We start from the raw sequence: 16,251 nt of genomic DNA, 5'->3' as shown, positions 1-16,251 counted from the left end.
CCCCCCACCCTATGTGAATGAGTATGGGGTACAATGTACCCCTACCCATTCACCTGTAAAATAAAAGTACAAAAAAAACACAACACACGAGATAAAATACTTTATTGCACAGCTCCGGGGGTCTTCCGTCTTCGGGGGTCTTCTCGCCGGACTCCTCCGCTATCTTCTTGTAGCTCTTTTGCTAGCGGAGGAGTCCGGCTTTGTTCCTCGCCGCCGGCCTCTTCTTCCGACTTCGGGGGTCTTGTCCCCCTCTTCGGTTCTTCTGCCGGGCCACCGCGCCTTCTTATAGCTCTTTTACAGGCGATGGCCCGGTCTTCTGTCGCCGCCGCCGCCTTCCGTTCTTCTTCTTCTTCTTCTCCAGGAGATGTTGACTCGACGATCTCTCCGGCCGCAATGCCAGGGACGCGCTGTGCTGCCACTTATATAGGGACAAGGGGCGGTGTCACATGGGTTTATGTCACATGGGTTGGTCACATGGGTTGATGTCACATGGCGACAGTCCCAGCATCCTCCGGGACTGTGACATCGTAAGGGGGCGGGGTCACCATGTGACATAAACCCATGTGACACCGCCCCTTGTCCCTATATAAGGGGCAGCGCAGCGCGTCCCTGGCATTGCAGCCGGAGAGATCGTCGAGTCAACATCTCCTGGAGAAGAAGAAGAAGAAGAACGGAAGGCGGCGGCGGCGACGGCGACAGAAGACCGGGCCATCGCCTGTAAAAGAGCTATAAGAAGGCGCGGTGGCCCGGCAGAAGAACCGAAGAGGGGGACAAGACCCCCGAAGTCGGAAGAAGAGGCCGGCGGCGAGGAAGAAAGCCGGACTCCTCCGCTAGCAAAAGAGCTATAAGAAGATAGCGGAGGAGTCCGGCGAGAAGACCCCCGAAGACGGAAGACCCCCGGAGCTATGCAATAAAGTATTTTATCTCGTGTGTTGTGTTTTTTTTGTACTTTTATTTTACAGGTGAATGGGTAGGGGTACATTGTACCCCATACTCATTCACATAGGGTGGGGGGCCGGTATCCGGGGGCCCCCTTATTAAAGGGGGCTCCCGGATTCCGATAAGCCCCCCACCCGCAGACCCCGACAACCAACGACCAGGGTTGTCGGGAAGAGGCCCTTGTCCTCATCAACATGGGGACAAGGTGCTTTGGGGTGGGGGGGCCGCGCGGCCCCCCCTTCCCCAAGGCACCCCCCATGTTGAGGGCACGCGGCCTGGTACGGCTCAGGAGGGGGGGCGCTCGCTCGCCCCCCCTTTCCTGGTCGGCCAGGTAGCGTGCTCGGACAAGGGTCTGTTGTGGACTTGGGGGGGACCCCCACGCCGATTTTTTTTCGGCGTTGGGGTTCTCCTTTAAGTCCATACCAGGCGGCGGGGCCAGCGACGTCTCCTTCGCGGGCCCCGCCTACCTGGAGACCCGCTCAAAATGAGCGGACTTTTCTCCGGGCGGGAAAAGTCCGCTCATTTCAAAAGTACGGCGGACTGGCACACACACGGCCGGATTGTACGCCGAAATGCGAGTCCGGCGGGAAGATTGGAGTGCAACACGGCATTGTAAGTCCGCCGTACTTTCGGGTCAAAAAAGTATGCTGGAGGCTACACACAGGGGGATTGTTTGGCGGACTTGAGTTTGCCGGACTTTTCCACCGGATTGTTTGATCGTGTGTACGCGGCATAACAGACACTCTCAGCTGAGACAACTGCAGTCAGTAACCCTAGCCATAGTCCAATCTAAATAATGTGTCCGGGTTTCAGACAGTCCAAAACCTGGACACATGATTCCAAACCCAAACTGTCCGGGTGAATCCTGGACAGGTGGCAACCCTACTGTCTGACTACATGGTGAATAACACAGGTATTTATAATTATTGGCAGATACATTTAAATTAAACAGTGTATACATATGTAGCCACTCTGCCTTCTCCATTGTCCATTTAAATTTAGAGTTGCTAGGCTGTAATCAGCCTAAGCCTGCTAGATAATTCAGCTTTCTTGGGTCTCTCCTAGGCTCTGATTGTTGCTTGCTTCTGCCTGCTGCTGGTGTCCTTGGCAATATTGTGGAAATTCCTGGCAATAGTGTGGGAGGCTGCACTTTATATCTCCCTGGCTAATCACTAGGAATTGTATTGCCAAAGGTGCATCCTGGGAAGGGTATAAACATTCGGGAGTGACCTTGGGAAGTCATTCTTCCCCTGGGTCTCTTGTCTAAAGGAAGGACGTAGATGGCTGTCTGATCCTCTTAGCCCCCGTACACACGGTCGGAGATTCTGGCAACCAAATCCGTCGGATTAATTCCGACAGATTAATTCCGGAAGAGGTCCGGAAGTGATGTTGCATACACACGGTCGGACATTATTGTCGGAAAATCCGATCGTACGTAACGTGATGACGTTATTTCGTTAGACGGGACTACGTTCAGGCTAGTAGCCAATAGCTTTGGTCTAGGAATTTGATCTGAGCATTCGTGCCACTTTGTCCGTCGGAGTAGGCTACACATGATCGGAGTATGTCCGATCGGAGCATTTTGTCGGAAAATTTTACCGGCAAGTTGGAAAAGTTGGTCCGTCGGATATTCCAACGGAAACAGTCCGATGCAGACCACACACAGTCGGAATATCCGAAAAAACGGTCCGATAGGACACATTCCGTCGGAATCTCCGACCGTGTGTAAAAGGGCTTAGGCTTGTTGCCCAGGGAAGGTGACTGTGTGATGGGACTGAGTGCTAGGTTCAAGGCCCAGCATGATGAACAAGGAAGTAAAAAGCACCGTGGAGGAACTTCAGCCTAACTGGGGTACTTGAAATTTTGAGTAGAAGCTTAGTCTGCAATTGAAGTGTGGTGGCTTCTCCCCAAGAAATTGGTAGCTAATTGATTCAGTATTTGGCAGCCAGAAGCTGAATTCACAGGTTGGCTTAAAGGTCCTCTATTGGTAAAGGCTGTAAGTACTTTTTGGGGGTCTACCACATCCATGGGTGTCTATTGTGGCCTAACCAGGAGTCTATGTGCCCATATCTTCTCTGGGTCAATGTCCAACTCCTTGTTTGCTGTGAAAAAGTAACTGCCCCTAAGGTTCCTCATATGCCTCTGGGGGCATCTCAGGGGGTGCTACGCTTAGTTTGGGAAATGCTATACAATTATTTTGAAAGCTTATCCTGTATCACTACAGGCATTGTCTTTGAGACAGAAATTAGAGAGGCATGGGGGAGCTTAACGTTTTTTGGTATAGGGCTCCATCACACATGGCTACAGCCCTGCTCTGTTAGGTTTTTATTGCTGTTTTACCCCCACTGGGAAGATTTTCCTCTCTTTATTTGCCTTGGTTACCATTGACACCAAGTCAGAAAGTGATGAGAAATCCAAACTTTAAGCCCTTGTACACACGGTCGGACATTCTGACAACCAACGGATTTTGTCCGAAACTGTTGCATACACACGGTCGGACAAAGTTGTCGTAAAATCCAATTGTACATAATGTGATGGCGTTATTTCGTTACGACGGGACTACGTTCAGGCTAGTAGCCAATAGCTTTGGTCTAGGAATTTGATCTGAGCATGCATGGCACTTTGTCCGTCGGAGTAGGCTACACATGATCGGAGTATGTCCGATAAGAGCATTTTGTCTGAAAATTTTACGGACAAGTTGGAAAACTTGGTCCGTCGGATACTCAGACGGAAACAGTCCGATGGAGACCACACACAGTCGGATTATCTGACAAAACGCTCCGATAGGACACATTCCGTCGGCATCTCTGACCGTGTGTACAAGGGCTTAGAGCTGTGGTCAAAACAGGAAAAGAGGGAAAAACTTCTTAATGGGGACACTTGTTCCAGTGACAACTGTCTAAGCCCTTGTACACACGGTCGGACAATCCGACAACAAAATCCGTCGGATTTTGTCCGAAACTGGTGTTGCATACACACGGTCCGACAAAGTTGTCGGAAAAAACGATAGTTCGGAACGTGATGATGTAATTTAGTTACGACGGGACTATGTTCAGGCTAGTAGCCAATAGCTTTGGTCTAGGAATTTGATCTGAGCATGCGTGGCACTTTGTCTGATCGGAATTCTCTACAAACGATTGGACAAAGTCCGATCGGATCATGCTGTGGGAAAATTTTATAGCCCAGCTTTAAAACTTTGTCGGTCGGATATTCTGACGGAAACAGTCCGATGGAACCCACACACGGTCGAATTATCCGACAACGCGGTCCGATCGGACATTTTCCATCGAAATGTCCGACCGTGTGTACAAGAGAAATCCCCTCAATTTCGAGAGATTTCCTCTCTTTCTTCTGCGGGTTTTTATAGTTGTTTGAGTCCCTGCTGCAGAAAATGTACCTTTTATTGTAGCGATGATCATTGTCACTGAATCAGAAAATGATGAAAAATCCAAATTTTAGAAATGTCACTAACACAAGAAAAAAAAGAAGATCTTCCAACTAGACATGTGTGATTCGTTTTGTTACAAATTGAAATTTGGATGAAACTTTTGTTGTTCGTAGAATCAGATGTGTCCAAATTTCTGAATCACTATAGTAACAAATTTCAATTAATCCAAAATAAATTAAACCAAAATGAAATAACTTAACAAAATAATTATTCTAATTTGATAATTATCCTAATTTGAAAGCAATGTTGAATTTGAATTTGAATATAAATTATAATTTGAAAATGAATTTGAATTTAAAATGGAAACATATTGCAATAAATACAGTAAGGTAAAAAAAATTAAATAAGATGATGATTTCTACTTAGGCTGCACTATAGAAAAAAATTGAAAAAATAGAATAGTATAGAAAGAAATAGAATAGAATTAAAAGAAATAGAATCGAATTAAAAGAAATAGAATAGCATAAAATAGAACATAATAGAAAAGAATAGAATAGAAAAGAATACAAGAAAACAGAACACAATGGAAAATATAGAAAAGAATATACTAAAAATAGAACAAATAAAGCCATCTTATGAAATAAGAATACAAAAGAATACAATAAAACAGAACACAATAGAAAATATAGAAAAAAAGAGAACAAATAAAGCCATCTTATAAAATTATAATCGATTTGAAAATAACAACTATACTAACTGAATCCAAATATAGAAAACAAATCCAAGCATACGAAACAAATTCCGAAATTTTATAATTTTAACATAACGAATACGATGAGACAAAATGATTAACTCGCCAAACTAATTTTAAACTAAACTAAACAAGTTTTTCTATTGTGCCCATCTCTACTTCCAACAGGGACACATGTTGGTGACAAAGGTTTAAGAGAAAAATTTCCCTAATTTTGGAGAGATTTCATCTCACTTCCTGTTAATCTCAGGGACACAGACAGCAAGAAACAATGGGGTACCCTACTTTTTTCAAAATTGGGTTATTTAAATTTTTGTTTCTGTATGGCTTATGCCACGTACACACAATCGGAATTATGGTCGGAAAAAGGTCTGATGGTTTTCCCGACGAAATTCCAGCGGAATTTTGCTCAAGCTGTCTTGCATACACACGGTCACACCAAATTCTGACTATCAAGAACGCGGTGACGTACAACACGTACAACGGGACTAGAAAAAGGAAGTTCAATAGCCAGTAGCCAATAGCTACCGTCTCGTAGTTTAATCTGAGCATGCGTGAGCTTTTGCGTGTCGGAATTGCATACACACGATTGGAATTTCCGATAAAAAGTTTTTCCATTGGGAAAATTGAGAACTTGCTCTCAAATTTTTGCTGGCGGGGATGCGGACAGCTAAATTGCGATGGAGCATACACACGGTCGCATTTTCCGATGAAAAGCTCTCATCGGCCTTTTGCTGGCTGAAATTCCGACCGTGTGTATTATTATTGTTTCTTTTTTTTTTTTTAGAACAGTGTGCACAATGGGTTTTGTTTACTGGTGCAAATGGCTCATTCACCCGCCTTCCAATTTGCCAATTGCTATAGACCGTTTTCATGGTATTTTGTTGAAATACACCACATCTGTAAAGAGATCTACATGAACTTTCGAGGACAAAAGGGTTCATCTGCTTAGCACAGTGGCAAACATATTTACTTGCACTATAGCAGGTTCTTCTACTTCTATCCAACTCCATTGTTTTTTTTTTTTTTTGAGGTTACTAAAAATGCCCCATTGCTATAATGAATAGGTAGGAATATGTTGCAAGTAAACCTCAATTTTCAGCAATCAAATCGTCTTTTTTTGAAGTTACTGATGAATGCACCCCTGGAGGTTCCGAAACGTTGCATTTTTCTGTATGACATGCTGAGCAAACTTCAATAAACGAGATAAGTTCAATATGTGTGATTGCAGAAGATTGAGGTGTGCTGCCAACATATTCTTACCCTAATTGCTGTGGCGCCGTCCACCAGTTGCTCCAGCAACCCAAATCTGAGGGTGAATGCCAGCTCAGTGTGCGATGGAGATATTTTTATGACTTTTTTTTTTATAAAAACACTGCAGAGTTTTCCAGTACATTGCTAGCTTTTTAATCCTCTAGAAATATTGCATACAATGGCTGGTGAACCAATTACAGTCGCGGGATGCCTAGTTGGCGTACAAAATCGCCGTTTGACTCTTTATAAATAGGACTCTCGGGAAATTTGTTTAGCAGTCAGTATCATTAAAAAAAAAAAAAAACATCAGGCTCCTATCCCTCTTTTTGCATCTCAAATCAGGTCCATAGACTTTGCTGATGAGGGCCAACAAGCCTCAAGCACCTGGAATACAGCTCTATATAATTGTAGGTTATGTTGGTGCTATTAACCAGTGTTATTTACCATTGTGGATTAAAGTAATGATTTGCATGCATCGGAAATATAAGTTTTCTGCTTATTTACTTATTTATATTGCAGTGCATTACATTCTTTCCCGGGCTTGATGGCTATCAACCGGGACCTGGAAGTAACGTCACATGCCACTTCTGGGTCAGCAACAAGTAGTAGAGGAGAGCGTGTGTCTGCTCTCCTCCCTCCCCTCTACCCGAGAGGCAACGGCTATTGCGGTCCCGCATCCCCATTCCGCAGATGGGCAAGCAGAGGTTGGGATACATAGTGGGGGTGGTGCATGTAGGGCAGTGATGGTGAACCTCGGCACCCCAGATGTTTTGGAACTACATTTCCCATGATGCTCAACTACACTGCAGAGTGCATGAACATAATGGGAAATGTAGTTCCAAAACATCTGGGGTGCCAAGGTTCGCCATCACTGATGTAGGGTGACCATGTGTCCCGGTTTGCCCGAGACAGTCCCACATTTTTCAGGTCTGTCCTGGGCACCTTCATTCCCGGGACAATACAGTGTCCTGGAATAAAAACGACCCAGCAAGCAGTCCAGGATGCAGGGAACAGGTGGATTGAGCTGCCGATCTAATGCCCCCGAAAATAGGCCAGCGCAGCTTACAAAACCCCAGCCGTAGCGTTGGAGCTAGCTCCACCTCCACCCGAGACTCTACTGGCCACTGGATGCTAGAGCTGCCTGGCATTTAGCAACCAGTGACATCACAGCCACGACTCCCTGCCCAGCTGGCCACTGGGTGCTAGAGCTGCCTGGCATTTAGCAACCAGTGACATCACAGCCACGACTCCCTGTCCAGCTGGCCACTGGGTGCTAGAGCTGCCTGGCATTTAGCAACCAGTGACATAACAGCCACGACTCCCTGCCCAGCATTCAAAGCGGAGGGGGATTTATCTTCCTCCTCCTCCGTGCCTAGTTCTCTCCACCACAGTCCACCCACCACCTCTGTCTTCTCCGGACTTCCAGCATGCTCTAAAAGGAAGAAGGGAACTAATGTGTAAGATGAGGCCGAGCGCAGGCCAGATTGATACAATATGTGCTGACAGTGTCATCATGAGGGAGCTGGGCACAGTCACTGCAGGAGGGGTTCATGCTGGGACTTGTAGTCCTTCACTTTTGGGGGATATGACCCCCCAAACATGAAGGACTACCGGTCTAGCATGAACCCCTCAGAGCTCAGGATGTGACACCCCCTTGCCCCCCTTCAACTAATTAAGGACTACAGGTCCCAGCATGAACCCCTGAGATACAAGGGGTTACATCCTTAGAGCTCAGGGGTTCATGCTGGGACTTGATGTCCTTCCATTTTGGAGGGAGTCACATCCTTAGATCTAAGGAGTTCATGCTGGGACTTGTAGTGCTTTACTTTTGGGGGCTTTGTGGAGGTCCGTAGAGGGTGTGCAGGCGCCGCCTCCCGTATCCATGCACCGGGCCCCCTGATCTACAGTTCAGAGCGCTGGACCATAGATTCCAATGGGGTGGGTGTTTTTTTGAAGCACCTGATTGGAGCCAGAGGCTCTAATAGGTTTCTAATAGGGTGGCCTCGGAGCGCAGAGCATTGCACTCTGATCCCACCTTGTGTGATGATAGCAAATTCATTTTTGCTATTTTCACACTAAAGTTCCTCCCCACCCGCCAATCAGGAGGCAGCTGCCTGCACTCCACTAGAGGAGGAGAGGACACCACAGCCCCCCTGGGGCTAAGTGCTGGGCCACCTGCGGGGGGGGGGGGGGTGTTGTTAGTGCCGCGCTGTGGGGGGTGTTGTTTGTTAGCCGCTCCCCCAAAAGAAGAACCCACCAGCCGCCACTGGATGTTACCCCCCCCCAAAGTGAAGGACTACTGGTCCCAGCATGAGCCCCTCAGAGCTGAGGATGTGACATGCCCCCCCTTCCCCCAACTAGTGAAGGACTACAGGATGAAGAATAAACCCGTGAAATATAAGGATGTGCCCCCCTCCCAAAAGTGAAGGACTGCAGGTCCCAGCATGAGCCCCACAGAGCTAAGGCTATGACACCTCCCACCCCCCCCAACTAGTCAACTAGTGAAGGACTACAGGTCCCAGCATGAACCTGTGAGATCTTACGGGTTCATGTTGGGACTTGTAGTCCTTTAATTGTGGAGGGAGTCACAACCACATCTCTAAGTTCACGGAACACCGCACAGAAAACACACGGTTTGCAGTGCGTTTTGGAAACGTGCTGCAAATGCACATCTCGCTTGCCTTGCCATTAAATGTTAATGGCATCCCAAGCGCAGGTAGAGGGGGGTCACTAAAAAGCATAGCAAAAAAGCACACCACGCTCCACTTCAATGCAGGAGCTTCATTGGGGCGTTTGTTGCAGGTAGGGCAGCCCAGTTAACTGTATGGCCTGCCCCATCCACGACGTGCGTTTACACATGAAAAACATTCCAAAAAAAAAAATACAAGCAGGAACGCAGTAGGTAGATGTGAATAAGGTCTTTTGCCGCGTACGCGCAGTCGGAATTTTGCCCAGCAAAAGACAGATGAGAGCTTTTCGTTGGAAAATGCGACCGTGTGTATGCTCCATCGGAATTTTGCTGGCCGAATTTACGCCTGCAAAAGATTGAGAGCATGTTCTCAATTTTTCCGACGGAGAAGAAGTCCATTGGAAATTCCGATCGTGTGTATGCAATTCCGATGCACAAAAACTCACGCATGCTCAGATTCAACTACGAGACGGAAGCTATTGGCTACTGGCTATTGGACTTCCTTTTTCTAGTCCCGTCATACCTGTTGTACGTCACCACGTTCTTGACAGTCGGAATTAGGTGTGACCGTGTGTATGCAAGACAGCTTGAGCGAAATCCCGATCGTGTGTACACGGCATTAGAGCATGGCTACTCCTCTTCAGCATTTCAGGTCTGAACAAGGAAAAAAAAAAGATCAGCTCCCACAATGCTGTGCACCCATTCCCCGCTCTGCTCCTGTGCGGCTCCTGTGAGTCATCACTAGACCTAGCCTGAGAGAAGCTGCTTGTAAGAGAGTCATCTCCATGTTATCATTGAATATCCAACTGACAAAACCGCGCCACCTGCCGCGGACATCGCAAATCATGACTCCCAGCTGATGGAATTCATCATTTTATGTTTCCTGCACTTAGTACAAACAGATGGAGCTGCGGCACAACGAGGCCCAATAGTGACATTTGAAGGGACATGGAGACGGAGAGCGGTTTTACTTCAGCAGTTCGCTCGTCTACCCCAACTGAAAGCTTTTTAATGGAGTTCTCCTTGAAATTAGTGACAGGAAGTCGGCTGTCTGTATGAAAAAGTCTTCCCTCCGGATCAGAACATTAGATCAGCTATCTTCCAAAAGACTCCTGAAACTTTTCCACCATCTGGAGCCAAATTATGAAAACAACCTAAAACCAGCAATCCAATGAGGTTTAAGGGGTGTGGTTCCACCATTGCTCCCGGTTAGCCAGTGAGTGACTAAAACTGTCATTGGATATAAACCAAACAATTGGCATCACCAGGTCTACACAACCACTTCAGGCCGGCTGGAGGCAAAGATGGCAACCATCTGCACATTGTTGAAGAACTAGTGTTGCCAGCATGCCCAGTCATGGAACGGCTCCTCAGACTGTCCTATGCAGCATAGTCCAGGGCACATGCCCTTGGCACCCCCTGCATGCCTGGTGGGGTATGCTGGGACTTGTAGTTCTGCAGCCTCTCAGCGGCGTCTGCTCACCCGGCTGTGTTCTAGAGCCCCAAGGTACAAGGTGATCGTACAATGTGACATTCATTATTAAACTGGACTTGGCGCTTGTCTTCCCCTCGCAGCCAACGTCCTCTGCCCGTCTGTCATCTCATCACCGCAGTCTGCTGTCTCCCCGTCCTCATCATTTAAACATGGATTTTATTATCCGGCCTGCGCATCGCTCACCTCAATTTACCTTTCCTGCTACCCCATCGCTCACTATCTGTCACTCGGCCTGGACTTTCGCTGGATGTTCCTTCTGTCCTGTCACTGGATGACCTTCTTGTCTGTCCTATATCTCATATATATATATATATATATATATATATATATATATATATATATATATACACACACACATACTGTATTACTAGAAGTATTGGGACGCCTGCCTTTACACACACATGAACTTTACTGGTATCCCAGTCTTAAGCCCCATACACACTATCAGATTGTCTGCTGAGTTTTTCCTTCAGATTTACCAAAACCATGTAGTAGAAGGGCCTGCCTGATTGAATACACATTGAAACTCCTAAGGTTTGACCTCATATTATATGGTTTTGGTAAATCTGAAGGAAAAACTCAGCAGACAATCTTATAGTGTGTACATGGCTTTAGTCCGTAGGGTTCAATATTGAGTTGGCCCACCCTTTGCAGCTATAACAGCTTCAACTCTTCTGGGAAGGCCGTCCACAAGGTTTAGGAGTGTGTCTATGGGAATGTTTGACCATTCTTCAAGAAACACATTTGTGAGGTCAGGCTTTGATGTTGGACGAGAAGGCCTGACTCACAGTCTACACTCTAATTCATGCCAAAGGTGCACTTCTTGAAGAATGGTCAAACATTCTCATATACACACTCCTAAACCTTGTGGACGGCCTTCCCAGAAGAGTTGAAGCTGTTATAGCTGCAAAGGGTGGACCAACTCATTATTGAACCCTATAAACTAAGACTGGGATGCCATTAAAGTTCATGTGTCTTCCCACGTTCGCCCTTACCCTGAATGCATGGAAATCATTAGTTAACCTTGCAGTACCCTTATATAAGGAAACATACTCCAGCAGATGACGTCCCCTAAAGTTTCAAAAAGTTTGGAACATATGGCTAGAGTCTGAAATGACAACTGTAGAACAAGTAGGACAACCGGTCTGATCTGATTTGCATATGAGAGGATGGTTCCTCTGACTGTCCCCCCCCCCCCCCCAGGGGTGCATTGCGACTAACCACGTACCTATAGCCACCCACTTGTCTGTCTGTCTGTCTGTCTGTCTGTCTGTCTCTTATACACTTAATAATATCTCTCTCTCTCTCTCTCTCTCTCTCTCTCTCTCTCTCTCTTCCTATCTCTTTTATATACTCAAGACCAGTTCACACCACAATTTTTGCGTTCAGTACGCTTTTCTGCATGTGTGTTTTTGATGCGTTTCATTTTGCTTTTGGATGCATTTCTAACGTGTTTTTTGATGCATTCCGGTGTTTAATCTCCCCCCCCCTCTTTTATTTATTTCCATTAAGGACATGTGTACAGCGGTGCATTTCTTATGTGCTCCGATGCGTTCTGGTGCATTCTTTATGTGTTTTGCCCTTTCCAGTTGATCCAGTTCTAGCCCTCTCTCTCTCACTCCTTTATACACTCAATGCTCTCTCTCTCTTTCTGTTTCTCTCTCTTATACACACTGATGCCGCGTACACACGACCGATTTTCCCATCGGAATAAACTCTGAAGGTTTTTCCGATGGAGTTCCGCTGAAACTGTGTTGCGTACACACGATCACACCATAGTCCGACCGTCTAGAACGCGGTCATGTACAAAGGGACTAGAAAAAGGAAATTTAAACGCCAGTAGCTTCTGTCTCGTACTTGCTTAAGAGCATGCGTGGTTTTTGGTCCATTGGAACAGCATACAGACGAGCGTTTTTTCCTCATAGGAATTGGTTCAGTTGGAAATATTTAGAACATGTTCTATTTGTAGGTCCATCAGAATTTTTGATAAAATGATGGGGCATACACACAATCGGAATATACGATGAAAAGCTTCCATCTGACTTTTTCTGTCGGACATTCCGCTCGTGTGTACATGTTCACACCGGGGAGGCTTCAATGTCACCCGACTTTGAAGCCTCCCTGCACAACGCGTCTTCAGCGTGGCTTGTAAACAACTTCTTTAATAGAAGTCAATGCAAGACGCTCCGACGTCGTCCCCGAGTAGTACAGGAACCTTCTTCTAATTAGGAGCGACTGTCATCTGACATGTCGCCCCACCGAGCCTTGATGATAGTTCTCCCCATATACCGTATATTATACACTCAATCAGATCGCTATTGTTTATACTTTTAAATGATCTTTCTGTATCTATCTCTTTATACATTCAAATGATCTATCTATCTATCTATCTATCTATCTATCTATCTATCTATCTATCTATCATTATCTATCTATCTATCTATCTATCTATCTATCATTATCTATCTATCTATCTATCATTATCTATCTATCTATCTATCATTATCTATCTATCTATCTATCTATCTATCTATCTATCTATCTATCTATCTATCTATCTATCTATCATTATCTATCTATCTATCTATCTATCTATCTATCTATCTATCTATCATGATCTATCTATCTATCATTATCTATCTATCTATCTATCTATCTATCATTATCTATCTATCTATCATTATCTATCATTATCTATCTATCTATCTATCTATCATTATCTATCACTATCTATCTATCTATCTATCTATCTATCTATCATTATCTATCTATCTATCATTATCTATCTATCTATCTATCTATCTATCTATCTATCTATCTATCTATCTATCTATCTATCTATCTATCTATCATTATCTATCTATCTATCTATCTATCTATCTATCTATCTATCTATCTATCTATCATTATCTATCTATCTATCTATCTATCTATCTATCTATCTATCATTATCTATCTATCTTTCATTATCTATCTATCTATCTATCTATCTATCTATCTATCTATCTATCTATCTATCTATCTATCTATCTATCTATCTATCATTATCTATCTATCTATCTATCTATCTATCTATCTATCTATCTATCTATCTATCTATCATTCTCTATCTATCTATCTATCTATCTATCATTATCTATCTATCTATCTATCTATCATTATCTATCTATCTATCTATCTATCTATCTATCTATCTATCTATCATTATCTATCTATCTATCTATCTATCTATCTATCTATCTATCTATCTATCTATCATTATCTATCTATCTATCTATCTATCTATCTATCTATCTATCTATCTATCTATCTATCTATCTATCTATCTATCATTATCTATCTATCTTTCATTATCTATCTATCTATCTATCTATCTATCTATCTATCTATCTATCTATCTATCTATCTATCTATCTATCTATCTATCATTATCTATCTATCTATCTATCTATCTATCTATCTATCTATCATTATCTATCTATCTATCTATCTATCTATCTATCTATCATTTATACATTCAATAATCTCTCTCTCCTCTCTCTTTCATACACTCAAAAATCTCTCTATTTTTTACACCCAAAGATACTCGTCTAATACACACGGAATGAAAGCTCTATTTCTATGTTATAAACTCGATGATAGCTCTCTCTCTCTCTCTCTTTTTTATACATTCAATTATCTCTCCCTCTTTCTTCTCTCTCTCCCCTCTCTCTTTCCTCTCTCCCCTCTCTCCCTCTTTCTCCTCCCCCCCTCTCTCTCTTTCTACTCTCATCCTCTCTCTCTCTCTCTCTTTCTCTCTCTCTCTCTCTCTTTCTCCTCTCTCTCTCTTTCTCCTCTCTCCCACTCTCTTCTATCTCTTCTTTCTCTCTGTCCCCCTCTCTCTCTCTGTCCTCTCACCCTCTTCTCTCTCACTCTCTCTTCTCTCTCTCATACACAGTTAGTGGATAGGTCTCTCTCTCTCCCACTCATTAGATAGCTTTCTCTTCCAGTATCTCCCTCTCTCTCTCTCTCTCTCTCTCTCTCATTTACACTCATCTCCCTCTCTTTATTCTATACACAATAATAATTCTGTTTCTCCTGTACAGATTAATGTACAAGTTTTTTTCTCTTATACTCACACTTAGATATTTGTTTGTGTCCCTCTTGTTCTTAATCACTGAGTATTTGTTCTTTTCTCTCTCTCTATCGCACCTTTCTTTCTTCCTTCTTCTCCCTCAAATCTATCTTTCCTCTCTCTTCTCTCTCTCTCTGTCCTCTCACTCTTCTATCTTTCTCTCTCTCTTCTACTCTCTCCCCCTCCCTCCTCTTACTCTCTTCTATCTTTCTCTCTCTCTCTTCTACTCTCTCTCCCCCTCCCTCCTCTCACTCTCTTCTATCTCTCTTTCAGGCTCTCTCTTCTCTCTCTCTGTCCTCTCACTCTCTTCTATCTCTCTTTCAGGCTCTCTCTTCTCTCTCTCTGTCCTCTCACTCTCTTCTATCTTTCTCTCTCTCTCTCCTCTCACTCTCTTCTATCTCTCTTGATTTCAGGCTCTCTCTCTCTCTTTTCTCTCTTTCTCCCTCTTCTCTTTCTCTCTCCCACTCTCTTCGGTCTATCTCTCCTCTCTCTGTCCTCTAGTTCTCTGTCCTCTAGCTCTCTTCCCTCTAGCTCTCTTCCCTCTCTCTCTCACTCTTCCTCCTCTATCTGTCCTCTCACTCTCTTCTGTCTCTCGTCTCTCACTCTCTTCTCTCTCTGACACACAGTGGATAGCTGTCACTCTCTCCCACACATTAGATTGCGGTCTCTTCCAGTATCTCCCTTACTCTCTTCTCTCTCTCTCATTTACACTCATCTCTCGCTATTTTATACACAATAATAATTCTCTTTCTCCTGTACAGATTAATGTACATATTTTTCTCTTATACTCACACTTAGATATTTGTTTATGTCCCTCTTGTTGTTAATCACTGAGTATTTGTTCTTTCTCTCTCATCTCTCTCTCCCACTGTCTTCTATCTCTATCTCTTTTCTCTTCTCTCACTCTTGTCTATCTTTCTCCCTCTTCTCTCTGTCCTTTCACTCTCTTCTCTCTCTCTCCTCTCACTCTCTTCTATCTATCTTTCTCTTCTCTTTCTGTCTCTTATCTCTCTCTCACCTTTCTCTTTCTATGTCTTTCTGACACACAGTTAGTGGATAGCTATCACTCTTTTTTCTTTCTCTCCTCTCTCTCTCCTCTCTATCTCACACACAGTTAGTGGATAGCTATCACTCTTTTTTCTTTCTCTCCTCTCTCTCTCCTCTCTATCTCACACACAGTTAGTGGATAGCTGTCACTCTTTTTTCGCTCTCTCTCTCTTTACTCTCTCGCTCCTCTCTCTCTGACATACAGTTAGTGGATAACTGTCATTCTTTTCTCTCTCACTCTCTTCTGTCTATCTCTCTCTTCTCTCTCCTCTCTCTCTCTTCTCTCCCTCTTTTCTCTCTCTCTCTGACATACAGTTAGTGGATAGCTGTCACTCTTTTCTCTCTCTCACTCTCTTCTCTCTCCTCTCTCTCTTATACACAGTTAGTGGATAGCTGTCACTCCTTTCTCTCTCTCACTCTCTTCTCTCTCCTCTCTCTCTTATACACAGTTAGTGGATAGCTCTCGCTCTCTCCCCCTCATTAGATAGCGATCTCTGCCTGTATCTCTCTCTCATACTGATAGTAAATAGCTGTCACTCTCCCTCGGTGAGTGTCATTTTTTTACCCCCCCCCC

The 16,251-nt window shown here is 44.3% G+C and overlaps 1 protein-coding gene across 4 annotated transcripts in view; it reads right to left on the bottom strand.

Annotated features, from left to right (window-relative positions):
• Positions 1-16,251, bottom strand: part of RHBDL1 (rhomboid like 1) — an 85,869-nt gene that overhangs the window by 68,815 nt on the left and 803 nt on the right. Inside the window, exon 1 of one of the 4 annotated variants that reach the window (XM_077449545.1) lies at positions 15,423-16,222. The exons of 2 other annotated variants lie outside the window; for them this stretch is intronic. The gene's annotated coding sequence lies outside the window, so the exon portion shown is untranslated. Of the gene's footprint in view, positions 1-14,634; positions 16,223-16,251 lie in introns of those variants that run through there. One more of the 4 variants, XM_077449543.1, reaches the window with a different exon arrangement.

The sequence above is a fragment of the Lithobates pipiens genome, unplaced genomic scaffold, assembly GCF_037356315.1.
Source record: "Lithobates pipiens isolate NorthernLeopardFrog02 unplaced genomic scaffold, aLitPip1_a1.2 Scaffold_22, whole genome shotgun sequence".
Lineage (NCBI taxonomy): Eukaryota > Metazoa > Chordata > Amphibia > Anura > Ranidae > Lithobates > Lithobates pipiens.
This window is presented reverse-complemented; position numbering and strand designations above follow the sequence as displayed.